The sequence below is a fragment of the Limulus polyphemus genome, unplaced genomic scaffold, assembly GCF_000517525.1.
Source record: "Limulus polyphemus unplaced genomic scaffold, Limulus_polyphemus-2.1.2 Scaffold2261, whole genome shotgun sequence".
Lineage (NCBI taxonomy): Eukaryota > Metazoa > Arthropoda > Merostomata > Xiphosura > Limulidae > Limulus > Limulus polyphemus.
In genome coordinates, this window is record NW_013667871.1 from 7,107 (window position 1) to 18,589 (window position 11,483).

Consider the following 11,483-nt stretch of genomic DNA (forward strand, 5'->3'; position numbering starts at 1 on the left):
CGTGTCACCTGAAAAAGCCACTGTCTAAGAAGAAACACGACTCGGTTTTGAGAAGGGAAACGGTGAAGTCCTTGATGAAGTTACTACCACTGCTGTGACTGTTACCGATGATAGGAAGTTTTCTGATGAAGCAGATGAACCCCACATGAAGCAGAAGCCAACGAGACAGAGACCAGTAAGGAAGAAAATACGTCCCGTAAAATCAAGAAACTTTGTTGAATTTTAATTTTGTGTTTGTAAATTCTGTACATTTAATTAAGTTATTGTTAATTGTTTATTGGTTTAATGTAAGTGGCTATTGTTCGGAAGAACAATACTAAGGAAGGGGCAGTGTTACGACAGCGGAGGTCACGTGACGCTAGTAAGTCGTCATATTCTCGAAGCTTCGTGAATTCTCGGGAGGTTACTGGATGTACGGTATTCTTTTATATAAAACGGCCAAGAAGTGACGGCAGCAATGGGTAATTGAACTGCGGACAGAGAGAGAGAGACGTATTGTTGAGTCGAGACGTTCGTTGTGAATTATAGCGTTTGTTAAAGCGTGACTGTGGAAATTAAGTGTATTGCAAAGTTGTATTTAGAAAGAATAAACCAGTTTTATTTAAGAAAGGACTTGTATTGCTAAAGTTTCTTCACAAAGAAATTATAAGGGAAAATTAACTAACGACCAGAAACGTAACAATATTTTATCTGCAATAAAAATATTTCTATAACCGGAAAAATAATTTTTTCGAAATTTATGTGATACAAATGCACGATTTTTCAGTTTCATTGGCAGAACTGCTAAATTTGGTGCATGAGTGTTTTATTTTCAACTTTCAAAAGTTACGTACGTCTTTTTTTATAATTCTATTAACATAATAGGTTATTGTATGTTTAGAATGTTTTTATAGAAGTTTTTGGCTAAAATTCACAAGATCAAGTCAAAGTTGAAACTTACATCGGATTGCAAAAGTCCATTCGGCTATAATCTCATTATCAACTGACCTTACGGTTATAATCCATGTGACGTGTTTATTGTGCGCAAGCGTTTTTCTTGTTCCTTCGTTTGATCAGGGTTATGTTTTGTGGTTTTTGACGTTCTGAGTCTTGTTGGCTTTTCTGAATGCCAAAGAAGAGGGGAGTACAGTTATATGTTAATGTAACCTAAAACTGAAAGTTAGATTGCTTGAACGTCAGTCTCGAATCTTCTAAGCACAAGTTTATGGATGAGAAAGGTATAATGTATTATTTTTACATATACTATAGTGATATACTCATGATGATATAGATCGTTGGTCGGTTGTACAACGGCAATGGTATTACTATAAATAGTAATGCCAAAGGAGACAAGTTCAATAACTTGCTTCACCTTAAGCCTAAATTTACTGAAGTAAGAAGCCATAATGGTTGAAATTCAATGTGTTATTTACATATAATTTAAAATAAAGCAACTTTCGAGTTTTTAGGATTTTAATATGTTCAGCTAGTGATTTTATAGTCTTAGACTTAAGTAACATTTTTTCTACAAAACTAAGCCTAGTAACAGTAATACTATTAGTATTACTATTACTTGTTCTTCTAGTTCTATTACTATTAATATTACTGTTATTATTAGTATTACTAATACTAGTACTAGCACTGCAAAGAACATGCAGTTAACTCGTTTTTATAAATTACTACTACAACTATTAGTGTTAGTAATAACTAGCACTTTGAAGTAACACAGTAACAGTATCAGCTGTCATGAGTATGTAGTATATAATCTAGTATTACTAATAATACTAATTGCTATGATCTGAGTGCCATCTGTTGACTTTACATTAGTTAAGTTACTAATTTATACAATGTTGGTATGATGCAATACTGTTACTGACAGTACTACGCAGTAAAAACTAAAACTAAAATCTGATTTATATTAAATATCTCTTGCAATCAGTGAATTACTTAAATTTATTATAGATCTACTGACAGAATGTGAAAATGAGTTTTAATATTGAGAAGTGTGAAGATATGCACTTACAAAGGCCTAGGAATTTGAAAACAACTTCTTTTGTGAAAGAAACATCAATATTATGAAAAAAAAGAAAAACTTATTTCTGTTTAATTGATAATACCCTAAAGTTCTCAGCTGAATGTTTAGCTTGGGAAAAGAGCTAATAGAGCTATTGGCTCATATTTTCCAAAGCTGGTGAGGCCTTATTAAAAGTTTTTTGGAATACAGTATGTGGGTTTGGTCCCCTTACAATAGGATGGCATAAAAATTGTGCTTAATGTATCTGATTTCTATATGTTATCTACATTGGCAGTGGGCATACAAAATTTTTAGATTTTGTTATATGTGTTTAATAGTTCACATTATGTTGCATAACTTACACTGGGAAGAAAGAGAAATGAAGGATTTTGTTTCTTTTTATATACATTGTCAACATAGATGATCTGTATAAATGCAAGAGACACTGGGTGTTATTTTAATAACATACTGCAAAGTGTGTAAAGAGAGACCCTAGGATCATTTTTGGGGTAAATCATGAGGCTTGAGGAGAAAGACTAAGGGTTTTAATCCATTGGTTGCTGAATTGCTGTATAGGCTACAGTCTGCCTCCGGCAGTTAAATGTGAGTGTGCTGTATACAGTGTATGGCTCACAGAAATTCTTTAAGTTTTTAAAGTAGCAACAGTCAAAGGGTTAACTCTATTTTCTATTGTACAGAGAATTGTGTGGACTTTATTCAGATGGGGAAAATTTGTTAAAAGGTTAGAGAATTTTTTTTATGTATTATTCATCTGAGTAATGGAAAGAAAAGGTTGGAATTACAATTATTGGAAGTTTCATTAATTTTTGAATAGGGAAAATAAAAAAAATTTACACACCATTGAATTCCACAGTAAAAACTTTGTAGATTTACACTGCAATTTCATTTATGTATATAATAATTAATGAAAAACAATTAATAATCATACCTGTAAATTGACCTTTCACACCACTCTACCATCTCATTGAAACAATGCTATCAAAATGTCAGTGATTTGTATAGAATTATCATCTTTACCTGGCAGTCTGAGACATTGTGTGAAACCTGTGACAAAGCAAGATAAAACATAGTCATAATAAAATACTGCCATTGAAAAGCTATATGTGTGAATTCATATTATAATGTTATAGAAATGGAAATTGTCAACAACCAAATGTTAAGAATGAACTTGCATATGTACCTATGAAAGTAAAGGATAGATGTTTTATTGTTATTGGTTTTAAAATAAATTTAACTATGATATGATGTATAGCAGACTATTGCCAGGCCAACATATTTTATGTTTACAATTCCAATTCATCATTTTTTGACATGATGTTGGTTGGATTTTGGCAGACATGTATATATATATCAGTTTATGCATTATGTAATACAGGTCACACTGTTTATTGTATGGCTTTGTTTCTACAAATTAAACGATTAAAAAGTATTTATTAATGGGTTTAAAGTTTTGTTTGTGTATTTTGGATTCATTGAAACTGCCCAGACTAATGTAGAGCATGAATAGAGCTATCGTTTCATGCATCACTGGTCTTTATTGGTCCAGCAACATCTTGCTGACACCCATATGGTGGTGGAAAGGTATAGCAATCATCGTGATTTTATTATAGACAATTTGCAACTAGTGGAAGTATGGTTGCCTTGAAAGAAACCGTGCAGACACAGCATGTAATATTACTGTAGACTTTTCATTTTTTTTTGGTATATAATAATTTAGTATTTTGTTTATGGAAGATTTATATATTCCCAACTGCAACTTTGCATTCGCATACTTCTGTGGCCAGGAAGTATAGTTCTGTGAGACTCCTTATTACAAACATGAATACACTAACTTCTTTTACCTGGATGATGGAAAGGAATGATGTGTGTAATTTTAAAAGGGTATTATTAAGGTACCACACAAACAATAATACATCAGTAGTGGTTGGGGAATGACTAGTTGACTGGATTGTAGAATGACTTGAGTGAAAGAAAAACATTTTTATTAATGATAGGGCAAACAATCTACCAAGGCCATATGATCAGTTCATCATGCTTTCTGTCCATCTTATTGTGACCATTCATAAATACACAGTCTATAAGCTGGCGCACTTATCAGTTGCTCTTATACTGTTCAGATGTTTCTGTTTCTGGAACTACTTGTCTGTGGTAATGAGGAGAATATGATGGACTCACTGTAAACAAATCAAGCATACCTGTTTATTTAGTAGATGTGCAATCTGACTAATTGTTTGAGTGGCAAATTTCATACCCAGCTCTGTCCTTTTTGAAAGCTTGACAGATCCGGTTAAAGTCTACAAGTAAAAATGAACACCCAGTTCATAATAGGCTTTATTTTTGAAGCTCTTATAATTCACTTTAAATGTCTTACTTTAAAAGTTTTGCAGGTTATTTCAAAGAGTCTACACTCCTTAATCTTCTTTCTCTTGAAAATGTGGAAAACATACACAAATTTCCTAAAAATAAGCAAAATCTCTGTGAGTATTTCCAGTAATGTTCATTCTTCAAGAAAATTGTTGTATGACAGGGAAAGTGAGTAGGTGTAGTAGTCAAGTTGAAAAACCTGGCAGAAATGACAAAGCAGTTGCATCACTTCTTGTTCAAAGCAGCCCATTTCACATTAGAGATGTGGTTCAGATTTATACTTTCTGAATGTGGTACATTTGATGCATTAAATTTAATAATAATCTTGAATCTTACTTCTATTGAAAACTATATTCAGTATCAAAAAAGCAAGAAATATCCTGAAAAATAATTTAATTGTGAAATAATTCTCTATTTAGAGCTTAAGAGCTTATTCTAACCCTAGTAAAAATTGGAAGTTAAATGGAATGGATCAGAAAAGAGCAGAAAAGTTAAACAGCACCAGTATCTTTATTCTTTGCATTGTAACTGGATATTTTATTACTCTATATTTTGGTTATTGTGGGAACAATTTATTTACAATTTATAATACCTACTGCAGTAATGATGTAGGGGTTATTGTGTAAAATATTTTTATTTTTCAATATATGGGAAAGTTTAATATGAATTTGGTTTGCTTTTGGACCATTAAGTTAGCATGCCAAGTTTGGTGTAGATCAGTCAACTTGTTTAGGAGGAGATGTGTCCACAGACAGATAGACAGAAAAGTTTTCCTTGATATTGGATAGTTACTGTACCAGTATAGTTTAACTTGTATTGCACATATGTGAAGAACACCCGTACCCTAATGTTTATACTCAGCTCTGCCATGCGAAGCGATGGCAGAGCTGGATAAGTTTTAAGTATTCTTCACTCAAATAAATGTTTGTTGTTTTTAATAGTGAATAAATAGTGTTATATTAGTGTACAAGGTTATATGATATCATTCAATGAGAAATGTATTGTACTTTTTGTGCATGCCTAGCTTCAAATGCCTAGAGGCTGATGTAATGAGCTGCATGCTGTTATGTTTGTATTGTATCTAGATGTAAACAACAACACGGTAGCCACAATATTTCTGAAAAAGTGTAATTACTTACTCATGATGAAAGTTAGTTTCTGAAGGTTCAATTTGCAGTTTGTTTCATGAAAAATATCAAAGAAATGATGAAGATATAAGGAAAACTGTGCCTAGTTAAGTGTTTTTCCAAGCTTCACTGATCACAGATTTAACATGTGTTTGCATAGGACTCGCTTAACTACTGAAAATGCAGTAATTGCTTTTGTTATTGGCATACAGCCACAATTCTCTTTTTGTGCTTCATATATATTTGTCTAAGATTTTATAAATTAAAAATTTTTTTTATAGTCCCTATTAATGGAGTTCAGTCTAACTGAAACTTGTTACTTGTGGAGTGCTTTGGAGTCTTGGGCATTTGTTTTTTGTTTACTTTAATGATATTGATAAGGGAATACTTAAGTAAATTAGTTAAGTTTGCTGATGACATGAAACTAATGGGAATTTCTTGCTATATTGAGATACTTCAGAATAATCTAGATCACTTGGTATGTTTGACAAAGACTTGGCACGTGACTTTTAATTATAGTAAATGCAAGGTAATAATGCAGTTCGGTTATCATAATTTGGACCACACATTTAATATTGATTGGAACTTAATCAGTAGTACTGAATAAAAGAATCTGAGTGTAATGTTAGATATGCCACTCAAACCATCTAAACATTGCTATGTTGCTAGTAGTAAAGCTGATTTTAAGATAAGAATTTATAGACATGATTAAACATCAAAAGAGGTAATCGTCTCTTTATATAAAACATTTGTAATGCTTCACTTGGAGTATTGTGTACAATTTTAATTCCTCTATCTATTGACTTGGATACTTACTTTCAGGAATAGAAGATTGTTTTATGATATAGGCTAAGATTTGTTATTTTTATTTGGAGAAAGAGTAGGAGGTGATTTTATTGAAAGTTAAATATTTTCAAGGGGACAGATAGGATAAAGACTACTAATTTCTTTGTGTTGTAGGGCAATAGGGCACAAGTTTAAGATATGGAAAGGATGGGTTCTGCTCCACTTAAGACAATTATTTTTCGAGCTCAGTAATAAGTAGGCCATTAACAGAAGTGGAGGCTGGCACTTTAAAGAGAGTGAGTTTAAGAGAAGAATTAATTAATTTCTGAAAAAGTAAAGTGGGTTTTGAAGTATTATCTTTTCATTGTGGATAGGTATGCAAGGAAAGCCTCCAAAGACCAAACGATCTGTTATTCTTATGTTATGAGTTGCCTTCTGTCACCTTGCATTTTATGTGTTTATTGATGTAATAAACAGACCAAAATGTTTATAACATACAAGTTTTAATTGGAAAGAGCTGACACTTTTCTTTAAGAGTAGGTTTTGGTGATTAACTTTTCTCTTTACTTGGATATTATTTTTTTTAATTTGTAGGAAAGCCATGTTTTAACGGTTTCTGAATCATTATGTCAGTGTGCATGCCATGTTCTTTTACAGTATTACATTTAAAATGAATTAATCAACTTTATTATTAATGTATATTAGTAAACTTGGCATGAAAATATGGGCTACAATGCAATGTTATATTGTGCAAGTTTTAACTTCTTGGTTTTAAAATGAAATATTAAAAACAATCTCAGTATTCATATTTTTACGTCACACTCGTCTGAGCTCCAACTTTTCCACTTCATAATTTTCTAACATCTAAAAGAGGCTGCTACTGTTTCAACTCAGTTAGAGAGACAAACTATACATTATTAAAAGTATAACTTTAAAATTTAAATATCCTATCTTTTTGATTTGCTGAGATATCAAATAATTTGCGAAACTCACCAGAGAAGCCCCTCCCCCCACTCTCTCTTTCTGTGACTGTTGAGATTGTTTGCTAATCACCTTCACATGAAAGATGGAGTTGTTTATAACCAGCATAGAAAAGGCATGTTCTTTTCTACATAAATCTTATAATTCTGAATTGACTTTTCTCACTGTAAGCCATTAGTTGACAAGAATTGCTTGGTTTGTGTTGGTCAGATTTGGTGCATCGTACAGTAATGGGAATTTTTTGAACATATTTACAGCTTGCAAAGAAAGCTGAAATTATAGTACCTTTGTGATATTCTATTCCAGTGACTGATGTATGTTTTATGTTCTAAAATGCATTTTTTAAAGCTATGTTAACTTTTTTGGACATCCAAGTTTATGAGACTCAACGAGGCTTGGGGAAGAATGTCAAATATTTTTACTTGTTCATATAGCTAGAATATGTAGTAAGTACTACAAATCCATGTTTTGATGTATATTTTTTATTTATTAATATATTTGTTTAACAAAAGTAATTAAAATGTAAAAATTATAAATTTGTCAGTTTAGCCTAACAGAACTTTAGTAAAATAGAAAATTTAAATGGAGTTTAGTGAATTGTGGATTTACTGATTGATTAATTGTCAGGCTTATTTATTGATCACATTCAACTAATGAATTATTCTCATGAGGTGGCTATAAGAACCCATCATTCTCCCAAATTGACAAAAAAAAATTTTAAGAATGCTAAAAATTACGTTTTGATACAGCGATAGGCAAAGCAAAGATTAACCATTGTGTAGGTTTGTGCTCAACAGTGCAAAAACATAATGGCAATTACTTGATTACTTAGATTTATTTATTTTTATGAGTCATGACACTAATCAAGCTGAAGAAACTTGAATTATAAAATAATGAAAAATCATAATGGAAGCATTCCAATTATCATGAGAGTAGAAATAACTGGAAATATCATTTTGATTAGTTGATTATTGTTGTGACTTTAATCGATTTAATCATAATTTTGGTTATTGTGTAGTTGGAATGATAGGGAACACAAGTTGTTTATTATGATAAAATTAATTTATTTCATCCCCACCATAGATCAGCAGAAGTTTACAGACTTACAATGCTAAAATTCAGCATTTGATTACTCACAGTGTGTACAGCAGATAGCCTTATGCAACTTTGTTCTAAGACAACATTAGATGACTTGATCATAAATTTGATTAATCAATTATTCTGTATGGCACTAATTGATATAATCGTTGATCATAGGTAATTGATTTAATCCCGAAGTTTTAACTAGCTCCAACACATGTGAAACAAGATACTCAGATCATGTGCTGTTTATGTTAGCTGGTGAACTTCTACTATGATTAATTGCTTTTGAACTGAGGATAACTACTCTAGTGGATACAAAGTACAGCAATAAAACAGATGTAAAAGAGTTAACAGTTGAAAATCTATGTTATGTAATTTAGAACATTATAATCAATACTGAGGTTAGTGCAGTTCAAAAATGGTATTATTCATTTTATTTTATATTTTTCAGCCTTTCATTTCACTGTGCATTGATAATTTCTTTACAGTTAGTGTTAGGGTAGAGAAAATAAGTGACAAGGAGATTCTAGAGATTATGCAAATTAAGTATAAAAACCATTTTCTTAGGATGAAAACCACCTTTCACTCAAATTAAGTCAGTTAAGATTGAAAATTTACAGACAGATCTTTAGTAGAAATATTTATTTATTTGTCCACAACAGACTTTTAATGTTTACTAAAAGCTTGTCAAATTTCTTGAAGATACACGTAATATATTCCATTATATGTAGTTTCAAGGTTAGTCAAACTGATCAACTTTGTTCATATATATGGTTAATTGCTGTTATCATGTTACATCTTAATGTCATTGGTTAAATGAAGGTTATGAAGATATTTATTGCTATAGAAGGTTTAATGACTTCTGTAGGAATCATTATGGTAAAATAGGGAGAGGGGTTATTTTGATTAAAAGATATGAGCTAGATATATGATAGAAGTGATACCTTAAGACTGAAGAAAATGGGTTTCCATCTTTACCATGAGCCAAATGCATGAATTTGCACCTACTGTTATTAAATATCACTTGCCAAATATTTGTCCAATTTGCTAATTGATGAAAGTTATTCTGTAGTACTATACTTTAGCATTCTCATTAGTTATAAATACCTAAAAGTTTGTCATCAGTAAACTTTACTAATCTGCTGTTGGTATCACTAATGTAAATAAGAAAAAGCAAAAGGCATAGCATTGACCCCTGAGACATTGTTTGTAACAATGGTCGACTGGTAATGAGGTTTGTGTGATTAACATGTCAAAGGCTGTCTAGCATCCAATAAAGAATTGTTTAAAACCAGAACTACTATTTTTTAAACTTTTTACAGGGTGTTTCTTAGAATGTATAACATTGACTGAGGTATTGAATAAGTGATACTAACTCTACTGTCAATCTGTGAAAAAAACTTGCACATGTTATTAAAGTTGAAATGTGATTAGCAATTTGAATAATGCCTTCCCTCCATTTGTATAAAAATGAATAGATGAATAGATTATTAAACTATGTTAATCAACATTGTTTTACATTACAACTTTTCATGAAAGGTCATGCTGACTTGCAGATAGATAATACAACACAAGTTTAATTTAATAATCCTGGAATTTTCATTGTCGATTTTAGAGAAAAATAAATCAACTGTTAGAAGGGTTAAACCAAATTATTACATTTTACAGTTTAAGAAATGATAGAGAGAAAATAAATCTTGGTGGTTAACTGAATGTACACGGTGTCAGTCCATCATAGAAGCAATATTAACTTTAAATCTGAATTTAGTACGTGTATCCACAGAAAATTTGGCAAGCTTTTAGTAGAATGTACAAGTCTGTTGTGCACAAAAATGTCAGGTGAATTATAAAAGCATTTGTACTCAAGCCATTTCTGTGAACTGATGACATAAATCTGCCTCAGACTCTAACAAGTCAGAATGCAAGCTGATATTCATATGAAGAATAAAAATACTTTTGTCCATCATAAAGTTTGCATATTGCATTTGCAAAAACTCTAGAATCTCCAAAATGGGCATCTACAGTTTTTAGTATTCGTATATATTATATATAGTATTTAATGAAAGGTAAAATGAAAAGTTGATAGCTGATATCAGATACATAAAACCATGTTGAATGGCACTCTGTCAAATGTCATGGCATGCTCACTTTGAATTTTACCTGTGCTCAAAGAGAGAACCCAGATACTTGGGTTTGTATAAGGCTTGGTAATTTTGACAAGCCTTGATTCCACCATGTAACTATGAAACTACATACTATAACATTTAATGTAGTAAGTGTATCTTTATGAAATTTAGCAAGCCTTTAGTAAACATTATGAGTCTTCATGCACAAAAAATCAGGTTTTTTAATTCCATATTTTTACTAAAGATTTGTCTATGAATTTATAGTGTCAGAATCTGACTTGCACCCTGACTGATCTGAGTGCAAGGTGATTTTCATGTTGAGATTAAAGATACTTTTTTTTTTCATCTTACAGTTTTTAAATTTCACTTGCATAACCTCTTGAACCTCCTAAATGAATATTAAAAGTTCTATATTTGTATGTTATTTTCTGTATCGTAACATTGTACAGGCTTGGTTCATTTGACCAACCTTGTAACTACTTCAAGAAAATATCAAATAAATCTAAATTGTTCTTTTTTCTTTGCTAAAATGACCGTATAGTGTAACAGAAAACTTACAATTATTTATCCTAAACAACCTTAGACTCATAACAGTTTACGTTATTTTTATTTAATTTTATTGTTTTATTGCTCTTTGAATTATGTTTTACTACCAACCAAATTTATGTAATCATATAGTGAACACATGGATTAAGTTATGGATTATGTTGAATTATGTAACACACAAACTTCTTATGTGCATACTTCATAGAGAAATTTTACTTAATTTTTGTAACTCTTTCAGCATGGGCTCAGTCCCTGGGATTGACCTTGTAGCCATTTTGTGCTTGTTATAGTTTTCATGCTATAACTTTTAAATTAGTAAGTGAATGTTAATGAAATTTGGCAGGTTATCAGTAAACATTACAATGCTTTCATATGCAAAATATCAGTTTCTTTTGTTAAGTCTTAAGGTTTGTAAAGCAATGTTTTTCTCACACCTTTTTTTTTTCTTTTCACATC

At 31.0% G+C, this 11,483-nt stretch overlaps 1 protein-coding gene across 3 annotated transcripts in view; it reads left to right on the forward strand.

Annotated features, from left to right (window-relative positions):
* The first annotated feature begins 810 nt into the window (after positions 1-810).
* LOC106466449 (rab GTPase-activating protein 1-like) overlaps positions 811-11,483 on the forward strand; it is a 93,419-nt gene continuing 82,746 nt past the window's right edge. The window contains exon 1 of one of the 3 annotated variants that reach the window (XM_022394448.1): positions 811-829. The gene's annotated coding sequence lies outside the window, so the exon portion shown is untranslated. Of the gene's footprint in view, positions 830-928; positions 1,218-11,483 lie in introns of those variants that run through there. The other 2 variants (XM_013926732.2, XM_013926731.2) reach the window with 2 other exon arrangements.